The sequence below is a fragment of the Ambystoma mexicanum genome, chromosome 5p (assembly GCF_040938575.1).
Source record: "Ambystoma mexicanum isolate Mex_15411 chromosome 5p, UKY_AmexF1_1, whole genome shotgun sequence".
NCBI classification, from domain to species: Eukaryota; Metazoa; Chordata; class Amphibia; order Caudata; family Ambystomatidae; genus Ambystoma; species Ambystoma mexicanum.
In genome coordinates, this window is record NC_090930.1 from 1,080,363,794 (window position 1) to 1,080,387,196 (window position 23,403).

Below are 23,403 nucleotides of genomic sequence, written 5' to 3' on the forward strand. Positions count from 1 at the left end.
TCTCGGTGGGCCAGTTGGGGGTTGCCCACCCTATGGAGAGTAACGTCCTGGGCCTGTTGGGGTTAGCCCATAGACCGAGCCCTCAGTGTTCATTGGGAATGTTCAGCGCCACTAGTCCCCGTCCTTCCGGCTTCCCGCCAGCGTCCTGCCCACTGTCGGCGCAGTAGCCCCAGCCAGGCTCCCCTCCTCTGTGCACTGACCCTGGAACTAATCCAAATACAACCAGTCCATCACTGTCCACTGGAATAGTAAAGTGGTCCCATATAAAAGCTAACATGCTCCATTCAATGTCTTAACGTGGAATATAAGAGGCTGCAATATCCCAGCGAAAACCAGGAAAAATTTGCATTACCTCAGACGCCACGAAGTGGACGTGGCCTTGATTCAAGAGACTCACCTCACCCCAGGGAATGACTACCAGTGGGCCAAGAGCTGGGGATGCCACAGATACTTCTCTTCCTACTCTACATACTCGAGAGGAGTCGCCATTCTCATACACAGGAGGCTCAGCTTCCGTCTACTACATACGGCAAAAGACACCTAAGGGAGGGCGATCTTGGTGTGCGGCATCATCGCAGGTCAGAAAATGACTTTCGTTAATTCAAATACGCCGAATGTAGATGGCCCCGACAATTTCGGTTAGGTGTTGTCTCAGCTATCCACCCACGACCCTGCAACAATTATTTGGGGCAGGGACATGAACACGATTCTGGACCTTATAAGAGACAAATCAAAGGCCACACGGCAGCCGCCCTCTAAGGCTAGTCTTCAAATAAAGGAAATTTGCAAAGCGTTTGATCTTCAAGACGTTTGGAGAGTATCTAATGGGGAGCTGCGAGATTTCACCTTCCATTCTGCAGACCACAACACAAGTTCCTGGATCGACTATTTCCTCATCTCAACAAATGGCCCCCTGTCATGTGGCCGGTGCTGTATTCATCCGAGAACGCTCTCAGACCACTCAGCTCTTTTTCTTAATCGTAAACCATCCAACCCCTGACCGTCATTACAGCACTGGCGCTTCAAAATGGGCGCGCTACACGATGAAGTCTTCGCTGCTGAACTAAGGGAGGAGATAGACATGTTCCTTGAGGCCAACTTGGGCTCGGTCCCCTCAGCGGGCACAATCTGGGAGTCTTTGAAATGTTTCTTTAGAGGAGTTTGCCAGGCTAAAGAAAATGGTATCCTCAAGCTCATTGGGAGCAAGATTAAAACCAGCAAAGACAAATTAAAGCTTCTTGAGACCCAGATCACAAACACAGCCGACCCAGAGTCAGCTGCAGCTCTGAAAATGGAACTGCAAAAATTCAACGCCGCGGCTGAGCGGGAGGTCAAATTCCTAAGCCGCACCAGCCACGTCCGTCAATACGGCGAGGGCCAAAAACTAGGGGCCCTGTTGGCGCACCTAATCCGAGCCGACAACAAACAGTCCCAAATCGAGAGGATCCGAACCAAGCAAGGCGAGGTGGTCCACACCGACGAAAAGATTGCAGAGGAATTCAGCCTATTCTACCAAGATCTTTATGGTGCTAAACTCCCAAAAGAGTCAAACGTCCCACTGGAATATCTAGAAGACACAGAGCTCTACTGGGTTGAACACCATCTGCGTGAACCTCTGAATGAGATGATTAGAGCTGCCATAAAGACCCTACCCTCTTCCAAGGCGCCAGGCCCTGACGGCCTAACGGGAGAATTCTATGAAGCCTTTGCTGACACCCTGGCTCCTCTCCTGGCGGCTGTGTACGAAGAAGCGTTAGAAATGGGGTATCTCCCTCATTCCTCCTGTGAAGCCAATGTCATCCTTTTGCACAAACCAGGCAAACCACCAGAAGAATGTGCTTCGTACCGCCCTATCTCCCTGCTCAACCTAGACAACAAAATACTCGCCACGGTTCTAGCCAAAAGGCTGATGCCCTTGATGCCTGCTCTTGTACTAGCAGACCAAGCCGGTTTTATACCAGGTCGCAATACGACCTTCGGCATACGGAGAATGTTCGGAATCATCGAGGCACTAGATCCCACAAATCAGGCAATGGCGGTCCTCCTAGATGCCGAAAAAGCGTTTGACTCGGTGGAGTGGCCGTTCATGTTCATGGTTCTCACCAGAATGGGACTAGGTGCTCGGTTCATCAAGCTGGTCTCCCTCCTGTACACCAAGCCACAAGCTAGCATCATTGTAGGCACTGCAAAATCAGCTTCAATAAACCTGCAGCGAGGCATGAGACAAGGCTGCCCGCTTTCAGCTTTAATCTTCACCCTGGTGATGGAGCCATTAGCCTCCAACCTTCGGGAACTCAGACAACAGAGGGGACTCATCATCGGCCCACACAGGCTCATCGTCTCGCTTTACGCCGACGATGTGGCTCTGTTCATACGCAACCCTGAAGTTAACCTGAACCCGGTCATGAGGGAAGTCATCAAATTCGGAGCGGCTTCTGGATTGAAAATCAATCATTCTAAATCCGTCGTCTTTCCACTGACTCGAGCCACAAAGCAGTTTGCAGATAAATTCAAACTCACATGGAAAACCGCCAGGGTTCGGTACCTGGGGATACAGCTATTGCTGGACCAGCACGAGGTGTTTCGAGATAATTACGAGGAAGTGGTCAAGTCCCTACAAGACAAGGTTTCACGCTGGAAGACGCTTCCACTAACGCTCTGGGGTAGGGCCTCCCTAGTCAAGATGGTGGTCCTGCCTAAATTACTGTACCTCTTCAAAAATATTCCTCTGCTACTACCGCAATCCTTCCTGAAAAGGTTGAAAAGCTTGGTTCTTGAGTTGCTTTGGGCGGGCAAACCAGCCATAGTGGCGCATTCTATATTGACGCTTCCCGTGTCCAAAGGGGGGCTAGCCCTCCCTGACTTGGAGAAATACTTCTGGGCAGCTCAGGCTCAATATCTCAGCCATTGGTATGCGACACAAACAATCCGTCCCCATGTACAAGTGGAACGAGCCCTGGCAACGCCCAGCTTTCTGACTGCAGTGGTCTTTGGCCAGATCCCCGTGCCCTGCCCCTCGATGAATGTGATGCTCACGACGTACAAGGTCTGAAAGACTTTAGCCCATAAACTCGGGGTGCAAACAAGGTACTCTCCTCTCTTGCCAGTCAAGTTTATTCCTGGAATCTCCCTAACTTCAGAGAAAGTCTTCCACCAATGGGTCGACAAGCTTCATATACAAACTCTAGGGGACCTTTTTACGGAGGAAGGCTTTCTAACCCCAGATCAAGCAAAAATGAAAGGGGGCAACACTGCTCTGGACGTGTTCCTCTACTTGCGGAATAGTTACACCCTACAGTCCCTTCTGCCAGACTTCCTGGCTCAGCCACCTACCTGGCAACTGCTGCACGACGTTATTCAGGCACAGGGTGACGGCAGGTTGGTGTCGCAAATATATAAAGCATTAATCTCTCACACGACCCACGTCAACACAGGCGCAAAGACCAGATGGGAGAGAGCACTACAGACAGCAATTTCAGATGAGGGCTACATCCTGAATCAGACTCAGAAAATCGCACTTAATTTACGTCTTAAAATTATCCACTTCAACTTCCTCCACCAAACCTACTACACACCTGAAAAAGTAAACAAACATCATCTAGACACGCAGGTGGAGTGCAGAAGCTGCGGAATCTTGTCTGCGGAATTTGTCCATCTATCCTGGGAGTGTTCTGAAATAGCCCCTTTCTGGAACCGTGTGCTGGACACAAAGACGGCGATTGTAGGGGAAGCAATACACCCAAGGCACACAGCAGTGCTGCTGGGTATGACAAGGCTGATTTCCACTCCATCAAGGAAGTTGACTGGCATACTACTGACACTGGCTCGTAGGAGGGTTGCCATGGCATGGGGCCGGGGCCCCCCTCCTTCTTATGCAGCTTGGCGTAAAGACTTACTCTACTACCAGGATATAGAATCAGACTTTATAAAACATTTACCACTACACGCCCGCCCACCGGACATATGGGGCCCGTTGATAATATTCTTGATGAGTGAGGCGGAAGCCTCTGCAGCTAGTGCTTCGGAGACGGACAGCACATCTTGATGTAATCTCAGTCCAGTTTGACCTTTCCTCGAGTCAAGGATCGGGAGGAGTGAGTTGATTTCCAGCGGTGGCGCCGCTTGGGCGGGGCGGGGGGGGTTGAGGCGGGGTTGTTGGGAGAGTTCAAGTCGACGGCGGAAAGTTAATGGCCACCCTAATGTGGGTGTGTATTTGTATGGTGTGTTAAATACCAAAAATAAAGGTTTTAAAAAAACAAAAAACAAAGAGGGTGGAGATCGAGAGGATGTGAACAGAGAGCAAAACAAACCCGAGAAACCTCGAGAATGAATTCTGAAATGTCATGGGAAATAGATGATGTGACCCACGACACCAATGTCTTCTCAAACTCTTACTTTGTAACAACTTTATGAAGGTGACAGGGTATACCCTAGATACATTTTTGGCATTTAACTATCTCCAAAGTTGACTTTCTGGCTTATTAAGGAGAAAATCACTCATAGACAAGAAAGCTACAGCTATGATAGAGGCGAATAATGCAGTAGTAACACATTCTCATTATATCCGATATCAACTAGTGGATGTAGTAATAAGAAGATATATGGGAAAGCTCTAGCCTAATCATTATGCAGAACTAATATATTGGGCTTTGAACCAGCTACCAATATAAAAATAGCTAAAATGTAATTCTTCCCAAAACAACTTGAATTTCTTCATCACAATCCACTCGCAACTGGGGATAGGTTTACATGAGGAGAGTGAGCCGTAGCTATGATTTTACAATGGATAGCAACACCATCAAATACTAGTGCAAAATAAATGGTGTGGGCTGCAAAGCAGTTTTAAAAATCCCATGAATCACACATATTAAGAAATATTTGCAACCAATAAATGCATCAAATTGGTACAATAAACCAAATTAGTTGGTAGAAACCTTTGAGGAGAAACAAATATATTCATCCTAAAACGTCTGTGGGAATAAAGGGCAAATGTCGAGCTAGCCAAAAATGCTAATTCTTTGCATGAAATGATCTCAAAACTTCTTGTCATGGAACCATGCCTGGGATGATTTACTTCCATATGCTACCTTTGTTTTATTACTCCACTGCGATTACATTTTCTCAAAATTAAAACAAATAAAGCAGTAAATATCTTGCTCTGTGCTACATCGCCATGAATCACATAATTTATCGAATGGGTTTTCCTTTTGGGTAAGGGTCTGATGCAACACATTCAATGGAATAAAAATGGAATCTAGTTAAATACACTTGATTACAAGACAGCAGATAGATAAGGAACGGATCTAACAAGAAGACTTTTAATTGACATTAAAAAAAAAAATAACATATTGGAGATATTTGTGAACAGTTTTTGTGTCATTATAACTTCATAAGTGCTGAATTAGCTCACAAGTGGGTCATGAATGGAGATTTTACCCACGACATGAAGCACATTTTGCCAAGCAGAAAGCTATGCCTCAACATTAACAAAAATTGAGTAGAGTTTTAGCAAAAAAACTCTCTGTGGAAAGAGAAAACTGTTTTACTTTTTCCAGGTAATATACATTAATATTTTCATATTTGATCCAGTAACTTAACATGGATTAAAGTTTGATATAAATGATTGTGTACCTGTAGCACAGTGGAGGGTGTGTGCCTCTTGATGCGTTTACTTTTATGCATTGTAATAGACACTGGCATATGTAGTGCTATGGCAACCTTCATGAAGCTATGAAATTTGAGACAAATTGATCATTGCACATATTGGAGGTCATAACATCATACATTAACATGACAGACCCATTTGGAGCCTGTATGCTAGTGAATAGTGTGTCTCTCAAATGTAATACACTAACTAGTCAATGGTCTGGTAAAGACAGTGACATAATAAAATGTCCTTTGTATCCAGAAGAATCAGAAACACTCATTCATTGTATGTTCCTGCGCCCCAAATACAGCAAGATATATTTAAGAAATATTCTTAGAGAAAAACAGTTTATGGAGCTAGTGTCAGAATTAAAGTATCTGGTGGAGGTTTGTCATGCATCCTCCAATTTTTCAAATAATTTATTTCTGAGGATAGCTTTTAAAATTATAAACGCTTTGTAAAGACTCTATGAATGCTTTTGAATGAATTACTGTTTCAGATGTGTTGATATGATATTTAAATTATACAATTTTTATTTTTATGAAAACCAGCATATAAAATGGTACCTCATTATAGATTTTAAAACAGTTTGAGAAAAACGTATATTCATATGTCTGTTTAATGTATGCATGGATTGTTTTATGAATGTTATTGTACATTAAAAATAAATATATGAATCACATGAAATTGGTCCATCGTTGTTGGGTTCTGGGTGGAAGAGCAGGACTGCTATTTCAGTTAAGGCATCGACTCATGGAATTAATGTGCGCCGAAAATTCCCGCGCAGAGGTGCCAAAACGTGCGATCGCAGTAAAAGTGCGAAAATCTCAGTGCAAGTGCGAAAATCGCAGGGAAACCAGCGCACATCGATTCATGGAAGTCCGTGCGCGAGAAAAACATTGGATGTGCACTGAAAAGCTGTGCCGCGCACGCCGGCGCACAGGTCATCCAACAGCGTGCGCCAAGGCCACTGCGAAATCGCACATAGCGCGGCGCACATCACAAAAGTAGGCGGAACACAGGGCGTAACACACGGAATGGGGAACAACGCGTGAAAATATGGGCGTCACAGGGTAAGTACAGGAGGCAAGTGTGCAGAACGCCCATACGCTCGCCTACAACTCGTATTCATGGAATCGAATAGGGCAAACCAGCGCACGGTCAAAGACGCGCACAGGGCCAAACAAGTACGCCACAAGAAAGCAGGCGGTAGCGTCCCTGCGCCTGAAATAAATGTGCGCCAAAATGTGCGCTAACAAAAAGCACGCATATACAGCCATGATGAATGGTCCATACAGTGGCCCTCTGGGACAAATGAGGTGCAAAGGGGTACCGACAAACATGGACACCCGCTGTGTGAAAAATAGCGTGTGTGTGTGTTTCGGGATGTGCGGGAAGTTCCACATGTGATTGGCCTTGGTACGTGTACTTCGGGGTGCGCAGGAAGTTCCACAAGCGATTGGCCTGGGTACGTGTGTTTCGGGATGCGCGGGAAGTTCCACACGCGATTAGCCTGGGTACGTGTACTTCGGGGTGCGCGGGAAGTTCCACACGCAATTGGCCTGGGTACGTTTGTTTCGGGATGCGCGGGAAGTTCCACACGCGATCGGCCTGGGTACATGTACTTCGGGGTGCGCGGGAAGTTCCACATGCGATTGGCCTGGGTACGTGTGTTTCAGGATGCACGGGAAGTTCCACACGCGATCGGCCGGGGTACGTGTACTTCGGGGTGCGCAGGAAGTTCCACACGCGATTGGCCTGGGTACGTGTGTTTCGGGATGCGCGTGAGGTTCCACACGTGATTGGCCTGGGTATGTGTGTTTCGGGATGCGCGGGACGTTCCACACGCGATTGGCCAGGGTACGTGTGTTTCGGGATATGGCGGGAAGTTCCACACGCGATGGCCTGGGTACGTGTACTTCGGGGTGCGCGGGAAGTTCCACATGCGATTGGCCTGGGTACGTGTACTTCAGGGTGCTCGGGAAGTCCCACACGCGATTTCAGCAGGGTACGTGTATTCTGAGGTGCGCAGGAAGTTTCACACGTGATTTCAGCAGGGTCCGTGTATTTTGATGGTGCCAGGGAGTGCTACACGTGATTTGGCCGTGTGGGTCCTCCCAGGTGTTCCCTCTACACCCTCCACGGCCCCTGCAGGCAGCCCACACCACAGGGGACTACCCTGCACCCCTGCTCATGTCCCACAGGCAACCCATCCACCATGGCCATGCCCCCCAGCCAACCCACATGTAACCTTGCACTACTGATCACCAACACATGTGTCCCAGCACCCCCACCCCCAGCACTGTGGAGCAGCCCACACCAGGCCCCCACTCATGTCCAACTCATGTCTCCCAGCACCCCCACCCCCCAGCACTGTGGGGCACCCTCCACCAGGCCCCCACTCATGTCCCACTGAACCCCTACCCCCCAGCATCCAGGGGCACCCTCCACCAGGCCCCCACTCATGTCCAACTCATCTCTCCCATCACCCCCACCCCACAGCAGTGCAGGGCACCCTCCACCAGACCCCCACTCATGTCTCCCACCACCCCCACCCCCCAGCGTCCAGGGGCACCCTCCACCAGGCCCCCACTCATGTCTCCTTGCACCCCCAACCCACAGCAGTGCAGGGCACCCTCCACCAGGCCCCCACACATGTCTCCCAGCACCCCCACCCCCCAGCAGTCCAGGGGCACCCTCCACCAGGCCCCCACTCATGTCCAACTCATGTCTCCCATCACCCCCACCCCCCAGCAGTGCAGGGCACCCTCCACCAGGCCTCCACTCATGTCCCCCTGCACCCCCACCCCCAGCATCCAGGGGCACCCTCCACCAGGCCCACACTCATGTCCAACTCATGTCTCCCATCACCCCCAACCCCCAGCAGTGTAGGGCACCCTCCACCAGGCCCCCACTCATGTCCCCCTGCACCCCCACCCCCCAGCATCCAGGGGCACCCTCCACCAGGCCCCCACTCATGTCTCCCAGCCCCCCCGACACCCCAGCATCCAGGGGCACCTTCCACCAGGCCCCCTTTCATGTCTCCCTGCGCCCCCACCCCCCAGCAGTTCAGGGCACCCTCCACCAGGCCCCCACTCATGTCTCCCACCACCCCCACCCCCCAGCACTGTGGTGCACCCTCCACCAGGCCCCCACTCATGTCTCCCATCACCCCCACCCCCCAGCACTCTGGGGCACCCTCCACCAGGCCCCCACTGATGTCCAACCCATGTCTCCCATCATCCCCACCCCCCGGCAGTGCAGGGCACCCTCCACCAGGCCCCCACTCATGTCCCCCTGCACCCCCACCCCCCAGCATCCAGGGGCACCCTCCACCAGGCCCCCAATCATGTCTCCCAGCACCCCCACCCCCCAGCATCCAGGGGCACCCTCCACCAGGCCCCCACTCATGTCTCCCTGCACCCCCAACCCCCAGCAGTGCAGGGGACCCTCCACCAGGCGCCCACTCATGTCTCCCAGCACCCCCACCCCCCAGCAGTGCAGGGGCACCCTCCACCAGGCCCCCACTCATGTCTCCCAGCACCCCCAACCCCCAGCATCCAGGGGCACCCTCCACCAGGCCCCCACTCATGTCTCCCAGCACCCCCACCCCCCAGCAGTGCAGGGCACCCTCCACAAGGCCCCCACTTATATCCCGCTGCGCCCCCACCCCCCAGCATCCAGGGGCACCCTCCACTAGGCCCCCACTCATGTTCAACTCATGTCTCCCATCACCCCCTCCCCCCAGCAGTGCAGGGCACCCTCCAGCAGGCCCCCACTCATGTCCCCCTGCACCCCCACCCCCCAGCATCCAGGGGCACCCTCCACCAGGCCCCCACTCATGTCTCCCAGCACCCCCACCCCCCAGCATCCAGGGGCACCCTCCACCAGGCCCCCACTCATGTCTCCCTGCACCCCCACCCTCCAGCCGTGCAGGGCACCCTCCACCAGGCCCGCACTCATGACTCCCACCACCCCCATCCCCCAGCAGTGCAGGGGCACCCTCCACCAGTCCCCCATTCATGTCCCCCTGGACCTCCACCCCCCAGCATCCAGGGGCACCCTCCACCAGGCCCCCACTCATGTCTCCCACCACCCCCACCCCCCAGCAGTGCAGGGCCACCCTCCACCAGGCCCCCACTCATGTCCCCCTGCACCCCCACCCCCTAGCATCCAAGGGCACCCTCCACCAGGCCCCCACTCATGTCTCCCTGCACCCCCACCCCCAGCAGTGCAGGGCACCCTCCACCAGGCCCCCACTCATGTCTCCCACCACCCCCAGCCCCCAGCAGTGCAGGGGCACCCTCCACCAGGCCCCCACTCATGTCCCCCAGCACCCCCACCCCCCAGCATCCAGGGGCACCCTCCACCAGGCCCCCACTCATGTCCCCCAGCCAACATGTCATCACAATTTAGATCCCTGGCCCTTATAGTCAGCCTCCAAATGCCAAACACACACCCGAGTATTGCATCCACCCACTTAGAAATGGCAATAACATGATAGAACCCCAATTGCAAGTTTGGAAATGAACACATGTCCCTCACATACACCCAATGGGTGTCAGTATATGTCAAAACCCATATCATGATATGCATGAAACCAATGAGATGATACTACACATTGAAGTTTGAAGAAAACATATGTATTAAAAGCAACATAAATTGAAGCAAAAATAAACAAACAATAATGGAAATTAAAAAAAAAATAAATAAACCAGCATGTCCGTGAAATAATGCAAAACCACGAATCATAATCCTAAGGAAAGGTGTCCAAAGTCACAGTCCACAAAAGTAAATCCAATGGAAAATTAAAATCGAAAACCATTGCTCCATGGGTAAATCATAAAAAAAAAGAAAAGCCAAAAGTCAACTATATACAGATAAACAATCCAGGGTCCATGATCCCAACAGAAGAAATGAAACCTATCTAATAACACTACCTAAAAAAAAGAAACTATATACAAAAATGTGGCCCATTGTCCAAAAGGTCCAAAAAAAATGCTAAACCAAAGGAAACCTAACACTAACTACAGAACTATTTACAAGGGCAGCGGGCTAGTCCGACGGCTCACTTCGGGATGTTCTGGGCCAGGGCATCATCGAACTCCTGCTCAATGTCCCGGAGGCGGTCCTCCTCCATGGCCCCGAGGGTCTGCAGGGCCGTCGACATGTTCACCCCCAACTTCCTGCGGATTGCCTCGAGGCACTTGGCCCGCCTCAGGGCCCTCCGCATGGAGTTCTCCGCCCTGACCATCGTGAGCCGTGCCTCTTCCGCCCGCTGCTGCTCCGCATCTATGGCGTGGCCCAACTGCTGCCACACGGAAGACACTTCTCGTCCTGGGTCCTCCTGCTCTCTGGCCGATGCCTGCCCCTCCGATGTCGAAGGCCCTGAGCCATCATGGCTCCCACCACGTTGCTGCTGCTGCTGTGCCTCTGCCCGCGCACTGCCTCCTGCTGCCTGCACATCCTCCGCTGGCTGGGGTGCAGTCGTTGATGTGGCCACCCCTGCTGGACGTCCAACTCCCGACTGTGGCAGGGATGCCTCCTCCACCAGCCTGGCCGCACCGTCCGAGGCAGCTCCACAGGGCACCCAGGTGACTAATGGGTGGGAAGATGGCACGGAGAACGACTGGCGCATCGGGGGGTCAGTTGAGGATGGGGTCTGAGCAAGCCCCATCAAACGGCGGAATCCGGCCTGGGTAACCTGTCCCAGTAGACCGACGGGGTCAACGAGCCATTTGAGATGACGTGCAGTCTCCTCATTAAAAGACTGCAGGTCACCTTGCATGGCCCGTTGACGCAACACCACACCAGTCAGGACAGGCTCAACCCGGACCCGGATAGCCACGTCCGCAGGCAGAGGAAGGCCAGTTGTCATGAGCTCATCCCCTGCCTGAAAACGCGTCTGGACGTAGGCATCCCTGCTGGTGCAAGATGATGCAGGGACAGGATCAGGGACAGGATTGCACACAGGCACCTCTGTGGCGACCTGTGCTGCCTCCTGTCCCTGGTCCTGCACTGCACCACTAGCACCAGTGGAATCCCCACCTCCAGACCCCATCTCTGTTGCTTGCTCGGCCTCCTCCTCCACCAAACCCCCCACCAACCTGGATGACTCCGTGCCATCTTTCCCCGTTGGGCCCTGTGGGGTCCCAGCTGCCCCTTCTGCTGCCGAGGAGTCCAACTCCGACCTCCGCCTCTTGGACCTCCCCCCGGCAGCTGCGGCCTGGGATGCGGCACCGGACTCCTCACTCCCCGACAAGATCACAACCTGGGAGGGGAGCCGGGCCTTGCGTCTCCGGCTGGCAGTGCGATCCCCACCGCTGTGCTCCACAGCACCTTCTCCGCCCTCTTCATCAGTTGACGCTGCAGACAGGGAGAAATAAAACACAGGCATCAGGGCACTGTACAATAGACACATACACACATAACAGTTGCACATGAGTGGCATTGGCAAACCTCAGACATGGCATCACAATCGCCAACACACATGTCATTTCAACTTGCACACATGAGCCATACCACAGCCATATCGCAACTGCCAGCACCCCATCCATACACATACAACAGCATGAGCAGGCAAAGGTGAGCCAGACATCACATGCAACACAGGGAGTGTACTACACATGCACGCACACCACCACACTTGCATGCATGTGTACACCTCAGCCAACTGTCGCAGTGTTCAGATGGGCATCCATGTCACATCTGCCAATCAGGCTTCCACATCCCGCTGTCACATGCATCCATGTTGCATCACTGTTGCACCCTTGTCAAATACACACACATGCACATGTACACAGTGCTGATAAATGCAGCAGAAAACAACATACATGCATGACATCACAAACATGCCTACTTACATACACATTCATCCAAACATCTGTGCCCACACAACTGCATTTTGCATGCAAGCCTACACACACAAACACCATCCATGTCTCACACATGACAGCCCTCGCATGTGTTAGCCTCACAGCCCTGTACACCCCCACCCATACTCGGCCCCATACAAACATATGTGCAACCTGCACACTACTGGCACATCACCACACGCACAGCCTACAATCATGATCCATGTACACTTACCGCTCGACTCCAGACGGGTCTGCCTCTCAAGGACCTGGACATGGAGCGCTGGGGATATGCATTCCAGGACCCTCATCTGATCTTCCGACAAGTGGCCCCGGAGCCCCTTAGCATCCGCTGCCTTCAAGAGGCGCCGGGCCTTGTTGAGGGTCCTGGACCTGAAGTCCTCTCAGCACTTCTTGACATGTTGGAAGTCATGGACTGCCACCCCCTCCGCGTTAATGGCAGTCATGATGTCCGTCCAGATCCGAGTCCGTCTTTCCTTGTCGGCACGCACACTTCCGAAGAGGGCATCATACTGCCCCAGGACTTGCTCCACCAGGACAACAACTTCCCTGGCACTGAAGCTGGTGCCCCTCTGCCTCTCTGGCCGGGGGTTGTCAGTGGTGCCAGATGTTGCAGTGCCCGACATGACAACCCCAGAGGCAGGAGTGGGTGGGCAACTGGGTCCTGGGGCTGGGCTGTGGAGCAATGGAATCCCAGTCGGGAGTCTTCGGTTCCAGCAGGGGTGGTCACAGCAACAGCACCCCTGGCTGATGTGCAGGCAGCAAATGGCAGGGCACGTGAGCAGCAGGCAGTCAGGCAGCAGCAGATGGCAGGTGGGAGCATGTTCAGGGCTCTGGGGGGCAGTAATTCAGCCTTCTGGGCAGGAGCGTGGTCTTCCGTGTGCTTACGCGTGGCCAGCTTGATACGGAGTGATTTTGCACGTGAAAATCCTGCACGTCTGCGTGTAATTCGAGGAAAGGCCCTTAGCGCGTATGCACGTCAGCACGCATATGCGATTTCTTTGGACCAAAGGCCCTTAGTGCGTAAGCGCGTCTGTGACGTGACACGCGCGGGTGTTTCCCTCATAAAACGTAAGGACCAGGGACAGGAGGCAGCACAGGTCGCCAAGGAGGTGCCTGTGTGCAATTCTGTCCCTGATCCTGTCACTGCATCATCTTGCACCAGCAGGGATGCCTACGTCCAGACGCGTTTTCAGGCAGGGGATGAGCTCACGACAACTGGCCTTCCTCTGCCTGCGTTCGTGGCTATCCGGGTCTGGGTTGAACCTGTCCTGACTGGTGTGGCGTTGCGTCAACGGGCCATGCGAGGTGACCTGCAGTCTTTTCATGAGGAGACTGCACGTCATCTCGAATGGCTTGTTGACCGCGTCAGCCTACTGGACAGGTCATCCAGGCCAGATTCCTCCGTTTGATGGGGCTTGCTCAGACCCCCTCCTCAACTGAACCCCCTATGCGCCAGTCGTCTTCCTTGCCATCTTCCCACCCATTAGTCACCTGGATGCCCTTTGGAGCTGCCTCGGACGGTGCGGCCAGGCTAGTGGAGGAGGCATCCATGCCACAGTCGGGAATCGGACGTCCTGCAGGGGTGGCCACATCAACGACAGCAACCCAGCCAGCGGAGGATGTGCAGGCAGCAGGAGGCAGTGCACGGACAGAGGCACAGCAGCAGCAGCAACGTGGTGGGAGCCATGATGACTCGGGGCCTTCGACAGGAGGACCCAGGACGGGAAGTGTCTTCCGTGTGGCAGCAGTTGGGCCACACCATAGATGCGGAGCAGCAGCGGGCGGAAGCGGCACGGCTCGCGATGGTCAGGGCAGAGAACTCCATGCAGAGGGCCATGAGGCGGGCCGAGTGCCTCGAGGCAATCCGCAGGGAGTTGGGGGTGAACATGTCGACGGCACTGCGGACCCTCGGGGCCATGGAGGATGACCGCCTCCCGGACATTGAGCAGGAGTTCGATGATGCCCTGGCCGGGAACATCCCGAAGTGAGCCGTTGGACTATCCCGCTGCCCTTGTAAATAGTTCTGTAGTTAGTCTTAGGTTTCCTTTGGTTTAGCATTTTTTTTTTACCTTTTGGACAATGGGCCACATTTTTGTATATAGTATCTTTTTTTTAGGTAGTGTTATTAGATAGGTTTCATTTCTTCTGTTGGGATCATGGACCCTGGATTGTTTATCTGTATATAGTTGACTTTTGGATTTTCTTTTTTTTTATGATTTACCCATGGAGTAATGGTTTTCGATTTTAATTTTCCATTGGATTTACTTTTGTGGACTGTGACTTTGGACACCTTTCCTTTGGATTATGATTTGTGGTTTTGCATTATTTCACGGACATGCTGGTTTATTTTTTTTTAATTTCCATTATTGTTTGTTTATTTTTGCTTCAATTTATGTTGCTTTTAATACATGTTTTTTCTTCAAACTTCAATGTGTAGTATCATCTCATTGGTTTCATGCATATCATGATATGGGTTTTGACATATACTGACACCCATTGGGTATATGTGAGGGACATGTGTTCATTTCCAAACTTGCAATTGGGGTTCTATCATGTTATTGCCATTTCTAAGTGGGTGGATGCAATACTCGGGTGGGTGTTTGGCATTTGGAGGCTGACCATAAGGGCCAGGGATCTAGATTGTGATGACATGTTGGCTGGGGGACATGAGTGGGGGCCTGGTGGAGGGTGCCCCAGCACTGCTGGGGGGTGGGGGTGCAGGAAGACATGAGTGGGGGCCTGGTGAAGGGTGCCCCTGGATGCTGGGGGGTGGGGGTGATGGGAGACATGAGTGGGGGCGTGGTGGAGGGTGCCCCTGCACTGCTGGGGGATGGGGGTGGTGGGAGACATGAGTGGGGGCCTGGTGGAGGATGCCCCTGCACTGCTGGGGGGTGGGGGTGATGGGAGACATGAGTGGGGGCTTGGTGGAGGGTGCCCCTGCACTGCTGGGGGGTGGGGGTGGTGGGGGAAATGAGTGGGGTCCTGGTGGAAGGTGCCCCTGCACTGCTGGGGTGTGGGGGTGATGGGAGACATGAGTGGGGCCTGGTGGAGGGTGCCCCTGGATGCTGTGGGGTAGGGGTGGTGGGAGACATGAGTGGGGGCCTGGTGGAGGGTGCCCTGGATGCTGGGGGGTGGGGGTGCAGGGAGACATGAGTGGGGGCCTGGTGGAGGGTGCCCCTAGATGCTGGGGGGTGGGGGTGATGGGAGACATGAGTTGGACATGAGTGGTAGCCTGGTGGAGGGTGCCCCTGGATGCTGGGGGGATTGGGGTGATGGGAGACATGAGTGGGGGCCTGGTGGAAGGTGCCCCTGCACTGCTGGGGTGTGGGGGTGATGGGAGACATGAGTGGGGCCTGGTGGAGGGTGCCCCTGGATGCTGGGGGGTAGGGGTGGTGGGAGACATGAGTGGGGGCCTGGTGGAGGGTGCCCTGGATGCTGGGGGGTGGGGGTGCAGGGAGACATGAGTCGGGGCCTGGTGGAGGGTGCCCCTGCACTGCTGGGGGGTGAGGGTGATGGGAGACATGAGTTGGACATGAGTGGGGGCCTGGTGGAGGGTGCCCTGCACTGCTGGGGGGTGGGGGTGCTGGGAGACATGAGTGGGGGCCTGGTGGAGGGTGCCCCTGGATGCTGGGGGGTGGGGGTGATGGGGACATGAGTGGGGGCCTGGTGGAGGGTGCCCCTGCACTGCTGGGGTGTGGGGGTGCTGGGAGACATGAGTGGGGGCCTGGTGGAGGGTGCCCCTGCACTGCTGGGGGGTGGGGGTGATGGGAGACATGAGTTGGACATGAGTGAGGGCCTGGTGGAGGGTGCCCCTGGATGCTGGGGGGTGGGGGTGATGGGAGACATGAGTGGGGGCCTGGTGGAGGGTGCCCCTGCACTGCTGGGGGGAAGGGGTGGTGGGGGACATGAGTGGGGGCCTGGTGGAGGGTACCCTGCACTGCTGGGGGGTGGGGGTGCTGGGAGACATGAGTGGGGGCCTGGTGGAGGGTGCCCCTGGATGCTGGGGGGTGGGGGTGATGGGAGACATGAGTTGGACATGATTGGGGGCCTGGTGGAGGGTGCCCCTGGATGCTTGGAGGAGGGGGTGATGGGAGACATGAGTGGGGGCCTGGTGGAGGGTGCCCCTGCACTGCTGGGGGGTGGGGGTGGTGGGAGACATTAGTGGGGGCCTGGTGGAGGCTGCCCCTGCACTGCTGTGGGGTGGGGGTGATGGTAGACATGAGTGGGGGCCTGGTGGAGGGTGCCCCTGGATGCTGGGGGGTGGGGGTGGTGGGAGACATGAGTGGCGGCCTGGTGGAGGGTGCCCCTGGATGCTGGGGGGTGGGGGTGCAGGGAGACATGAGTTGGACATGAGTGGGGGCCTGGTGGAGGGTGCCCTGCACTGCTGGGGGTGGGGGTGCTGGGAGAAATGAGTGGGGGCCTGCTGGAGGGTGCCCTGCACTGCTGGGGGGTGGGGGTGCAGGGAGACATGAGTGGTGCCTGGTGAAGGGTGCCCCTGGATGCTGGGGGGTGGGGGTGATGGGAGACATGAGTGGGGGCCTGGTGGAGGGTGCCCCTGCACTGCTGGGGGGTGGGGGTGGTGGGAGACATGAGTGGGGGCCTGGTGGAGGATGCCCCTGCACTGCTGGGGGGTGGGGGTGATGGGAGACATGAGTGGGGGCTTGGTGGAGGGTGCCCCTGCACTGCTGGGGGGTGGGGGTGGTGGGGGAAATGAGTGGGGTCCTGGTGGAGGGTGCCCTGCACTGCTGGGGGTGGGCTGCTGGGAGACCTGAGTGGGGGCCTGGTGGAGGGTGCCCCTGGATGCTGGGGGGTGGGGGTGATGGGAGACATGAGTTGGACATGAGTGGTAGCCTGGTGGAGGGTGCCCCTGGATGCTGGGGGGTGGGGGTGATAGGAGACATGAGTGGGGGCCTGGTGGAGGGAGCCTCTGCACTGCTGGGGTGTGGGGGTGATGGGAGACATGAGTGGGGCCTGGTGGAGGGTGCCCCTGGATGCTGGGGGGTGGGGGTGGTGGGAGACATGAGTGGGGGCCTGGTGGAGGGTGCCCCTGGATGCTGGGGGGTGGGGGTGCAGGGAGACATGAGTTGGACATGAGTGGGGGCCTGGTGGAGGGTGCCCTGCACTGCTGGGGGTGGGGGTGCTGGGAGACATGAGTGGGGGCCTGCTGGAGGGTGCCCTGCACTGCTGGGGGGTGGGGGTGCAGGGAGACATGAGTGGTGCCTGGTGAAGGTTGCCCCTGGATGCTGGGTGGTGGGGGTGATGGGAGACATGAGTGGGGGCCTGGTGGAGGGTGCCCCTGCACTGCTGGGGGGTGGGGGTGGTGGGAGACATGAGTGGGGGCCTGTTTGAGGATGCCCCTGCACTGCTGGGGGGTGGGGGTGATGGGAGACATGAGTGGGGGCTTGGTGGAGGGTGCCCCTGCACTGCTGGGGGGTGGGGATGGTGGGGGAAATGAGTGGGGTCCTGGTGGAGGGTGCCCTGCACTGCTGGGGGTGGGGTGCTGGGAGACATGAGTGGGGGCCTGGTGGAGGGTGCCCCTGGATGCTGGGGGGTGGGGGTGATGGGAGACATGAGTTGGACATGAGTGGTAGCCTGGTGGAGGGTGCCCCTGGATGCTGGGGGGTGGGGGTGATAGGAGACATGAGTGGGGGCCTGGTGGAGGGAGCCCCTGCACTGCTGGGGGGTGGGGGTGATGGGAGACATGAGTGGGGCCTGGTGGAGGGTGCCCCTGGATGCTCGGGGGTGGGGGTGGTGGGAGACATGAGTGGGGGCCTGGTGGAGGGTGCCCTGTATGCTGGGGGGTGGGGGTGCAGGGAGACATGAGTTGGACATGAGTGGAGGCCTGGTGGAGGGTGCCCTGCACTACTGGAGGGTGGGGGTGCAGGGAGACATGAGTGGGGGCCTGGTGGAGGGTGCCCCTGCACTGCTGGGGGGTGGGGGTGATGGGAGACATGAGTTGGACATGAGTGGGGGCCTGGTGGAGGGTGCCCTGTACTGCTGCGGGGTGGGGGTGCTGGGAGACATGAGTGGGGGCCTGGTGGAGGGTGCCCCTGGATGCTGGGGGGTGGGGGTGATGGGGACATGAGTGGGGGCCTGGTGGAGGGTGCCCCTGCACTGCTGGGGTGTGGGGGTGCTGGGAGACATGAGTGGGGGCCTGGTGGAGGGTGCCCCTGCACTGCTGGGGGGTGGGGGTGATGGGAGACATGAGTTGGACATGAGTGGGGGCCTGGTGGAGGGTGCCCCTGGATGCTGGGGGGTGGGGGTGATGGGAGACATGAGTGGGGGCCTGGTGGAGGGTGCCCCTGCACTGCTGGGGGGGGTAGGGGTGGGGGACATGAGTGGGGGCCTGGTGGAGGGTACCCTGCACTGCTGGGGGGTGGGGGTGCTGGGAGACATGAGTGGGGGCCTGGTGGAGGGTGCCCCTGGATGCTGGGGGGTGGGGGTGATGAGAGACATGAGTTGGACATGAGTGGGGGCCTGGTGGAGGGTGCCCCTGGATGCTGGGAGGAGGGGGTGATGGGAGACATGAGTGGGGGCCTGGTGGAGGGTGCCCCTGCACTGCTGGGGGTTGGGGGTGGTGGGAGACATGAGTGGGGGCCTGGTGGAGGCTGCCCCTGCACTGCTGTGGGGTGGGGGTGATGGTAGACATGAGTGGGGGCCTGGTGGAGGGTGCCCCTGGATGCTGGGGGGTGGGGGTGGTGGGAGACATGAGTGGGGGCCTGGTGGAGGGTGCCCCTGGATGCTGGGGGGTGGGGGTGCAGGGAGACATGAGTTGGACATGAGTGGGGACTGGTGGAGGGTGCCCTGCACTGCTGGGGGTGGGGGTGCTGGGAGACATGAGTTGGGGCCTGCTGGAGGGTGCCCCGCACTGCTGGGGGGTGGGGGTGCAGGGAGACATGAGTGGGGGCCTGGTGAAGGGTGCCCCTGGATGCTGGGGGTGGGGGTGATGGGAGACATGAGTGGGGGCCTGGTGGAGGGTGCCCCTGCACTGCTGGGGGGTGGGGGTGGTGGGAGACATGAGTGGGGGCCTGGTGGAGGATGCCCCTGCACTGCTGGGGGGTGGGGTGATGGGAGACATGAGTGGGGGCTTGGTGGAGGGTGCCCCTGCACTGCTGGGGGGTGGGGGTGGTGGGGGAAATGAGTGGGGTCCTGGTGGAGGGTGCCCTGCACTGCTGGGGGTGGGGTGCTGGGAGACATGAGTGGGTGCCTGGTGGAGGGTGCCCCTGGATGCTTGGGGGTGGGGGTGATGGGAGACATGAGTTGGACATGACTGGTAGTCTGGTGGAGGGTGCCCCTGGATGCTGGGGGGTGGGGGTGATGGGAGACATGAGTGGGGGCCTGGTGGAGGGAGCCCCTGGATGCTGGGGGGTGGGGGTGGTGGGAGACATGAGTGGGGGCCTGGTGGAGGGTGCCCTGGATGCTGGAGGGTGGGGGTGCAGGGAGACATGAGTTGGACATGAGTGGGGGCCTGGTAGAGGGAGCCCTGCACTGCTGGGGGGTGGGGGTGCAGGGAGACATGAGTGGGGGCCTGGTGGAGGGTGCCCCTGCACTGCTGGGGGGTGGGGGTGATGGGAGACATGAGTTGGACATGAGTGGAGGCCTGGTGGAGGGTGCCCTGCACTGCTGGGGGGTGGGGGTGCTGGGAGACATGAGTGGGGGCCTGGTGGAGGGTGCCCCTGGATGCTGGGGGGTGGTGGTGATGGGGGACATGAGTGGGGGCCTGGTGGAGGGTGCCCCTGCACTGCTGGGGTGTGGGGGTGCTGGGAGACATGAGTGGGGGCCTGGTGGAGGGTGCCCCTGCACTGCTGGGGGTGGGGGTGATGGGAGACATGAGTTGGACATGAGTGGGGGCCTGGTGGAGGGTGCCCCTGGATGCTGGGGGGTGGGGGTGATGGGAGACATGAGTGGGGGCCTGGTGGAGGGTGCCCCTGCACTGATGGGGGGGTAGGTGTGGTGGGGGACATGAGTGGGGGCCTGGTGGAGGGTGCCCTGCACTGCTGGGGGTGGGGGTGCTGGGAGACATGAGTGGGGGCCTGTGGAGGGTGCCCCTGGATGCTGGGGGGTGGGGGTGATGGGAGACATGAGTTGGACATGAGTGGGGGCCTGGTGGAGGGCGCCCCTGGATGCTGGGAGGAGGGGGTGATCGGAGATATGAGTGGGGGCCTTTTGGAGGGTGCCCCTGCACTGCTGGGGGGTGGGGGTGGTGGGAGACATGAGTGGGGGCCTGGTGGAGGCTGCCCCTGCACTGCTGTGCGGTGGGGGTGATGGTAGACATGAGTGGGGCCTGGTGGAGGGTTCCCCTGGATGCTGGGGGTGGGGGTGGTGGGAAACATGAGTGGGGGCCTGGTGGGGGGTGCCCCTGGATGCTGGGGGGTGGGGTTGCAGGGAGACATGAGTTGGACATGAGTGGGGGCCTGGTGGAGGGTGCCCTGCACTGCTGGGGGTGGGGGTGGAGGGAGACATGAGTGGGGGCCTGCTGGAGGGTGCCCCTGCACTGCTGGGGGGTGGGGGTGATGGGGGACATGAGTTGGACATGAGTGGGGGCCTGGTGGAGGGTGCCCTGCACTGCTGGGGGGTGGGGGTGCTGGGAGACATGAGTGGGGGCCTGATGGAGGGTGCCCCTGGATGCTGGGGGTGGGGGTGATGGGGGACACGAGTGGGTGCCTGGTGGAGGGTGCCCCTGCACTGCTGGGGGGTGGGGGTGCTGGGAGACATGAGTGGGGGCCTGGTGGAGGGTGCCCCTGCACTGCTGGGGGGTGGGGGTGAAGGGAGACATGAGTTGGACATGAGTGGGGGCCTGGTGGAGGGTGCCCCTGGATGCTTGGGGGTGGGGGTGATGGGAGACATGAGTGGGGGCCTGGTGGAGGGTGCCCCTGCACTGCTGGGGCGTGGGGGTGGTGGGGGACATGAGTGGGGGCCTGGTGGAGGGTGCCCTGCACTGCTGGGGGGTGGGGGTGCTGGGAGACATGAGTGGGGGCCTGGTGGAGGGTGCCCCTGGATGCTGGGGTGTGGGGGTGATGGGAGACATGAGCTGGACATGAGTGGGGGCCTGGTGGAGGGTGCCCCTGGATGCTGGGAGGTGGGGGTGATGGGAGACATGAGTGGGGGCCTTTTGGAGGGTGCCCCTGGATGCTGGGGGGTGGGGGTGGTGGGAGACATGAGTGGGGGCCTGGTTGGGGGTGGGGGTGCAGGGAGACATGAGTTGGGCATGAGTGGGGGCCTGGTGGAGGGTGCCCTGCACTGCTGGGGGGTGGGGGTGCAGGGTGACATGAGTGGGGGCCTGGTGGAGGGTGCCTCTGGATCCTGGGGGGTGGGGGTGATGGGGGACATGAGTGGGAGCCTGGTGGAGAGTGCTCCTGCACTGCTGGGGGGGTGGGGGTGCTGGAAGACATGCGTGGGGCCTGGTGGAGGGTGCCCCTGCACTACTGGGGGGTGGGGGTGATGGGAGACATGAGTTGGACATGAGTGGGGGCCTGGTGGAGGGTGCCCCTGGTTGCTGGGGGGTGGTGGTGATGGGAGACATAAGTGGGGGGCTGGTGGAGGGTGCCCCTGCACTGCTGGGAGGTGGGGGTGGTGGGGGACATTAGTGGGGGCCTGGTGGAGGCTGCCCCTGCACTGCTGTGGGGTGGGGGTGATGGTAGACATGAGTGGGGGCCTGGTGGAGGGTTCCCCTGGATGCTGGGGGTGGGGGTGGTGGGAAACATGAGTGGGGGCCTGGTGGGGGTGCCCCTGGATGCTGGGGGGTGGGGTTGCAGGGAGACATGAGTTGGACATGAGTGGGGGCCTGGTGGAGGGTGCCCTGCACTGCTGGGGGTGGGGGTGGAGGGAGACATGAGTGGGGGCCTGCTGGAGGGTGCCCCTGCACTGCTGGGGGGTGGGGGTGATGGGGGACATGAGTTGGACATGAGTGGGGGCCTGGTGGAGGGTGCCCTGCACTGCTGGGTGGTGGGGGTGCTGGGAGACATGAGTGGGGGCCTGATGGAGGGTGCCCCTGGATGCTGGGGGTGGGGGTGATGGGGGACACGAGTGGGTGCCTGGTGGAGGGTGCCCCTGCACTGCTGGGGGTTGGGGGTGAAGGGAGACATGAGTTGGACATGAGTGGGGGCCTGGTGGAGGGTGCCCCTGGATGCTTGGGGGTGGGGGTGATGGGAGACATGAGTGGGGGCCTGGTGGAGGGTGCCCCTGCACTGCTGGGGCGTGGGGGTGGTGGGGGACATGAGTGGGGGCCTGGTGGAGGGTGCCCTGCACTGCTGGGGGGTGGGGGTGCCGGGAGACATGAGTGGGGGCCTGGTGGAGGGTGCCCCTGGATGCTGGGGTGTGGGGGTGATGGGAGACATGAGCTGGACATGAGTGGGGGCCTGGTGGAGGGTGCCCCTGGATGCTGGGAGGTGGGGGTGATGGGAGACATGAGTGGGGGCCTTTTGGAGGGTGCCCCTGCACTGCAGGGGGGTGGGGGTGGTGGGAGACATGAGTAGGGGCCTGGTGGAGGGTGCCCCTGGATGCTGGGGGGTGGGGGTGGTGGGAGACATGAGTGGGGGCCTGGTTGGGGGTGGGGGTGCAGGGAGACATGAGTTGGGCATGAGTGGGGGCCTGGTGGAGGGTGCCCTGCACTGCTGGGGGGTGGGGGTGCAGGGTGACATGAGTGGGGGCCTGGTGGAGGGTGCCTCTGGATCCTGGGGGGTGGGGGTGATGGGGGACATGAGTGGGAGCCTGGTGGAGGGTGCTCCTGCACTGCTGGGGGGGTGGGGGTGCTGGAAGACATGCGTGGGGCCTGGTGGAGGGTGCCCCTGCACTGCTGGGGGGTGGGGGTGATGGGAGACATGAGTTGGACATGAGTGGGGGCCTGGTGGAGGGTGCCCCTGGTTGCTGGGGGGTGGT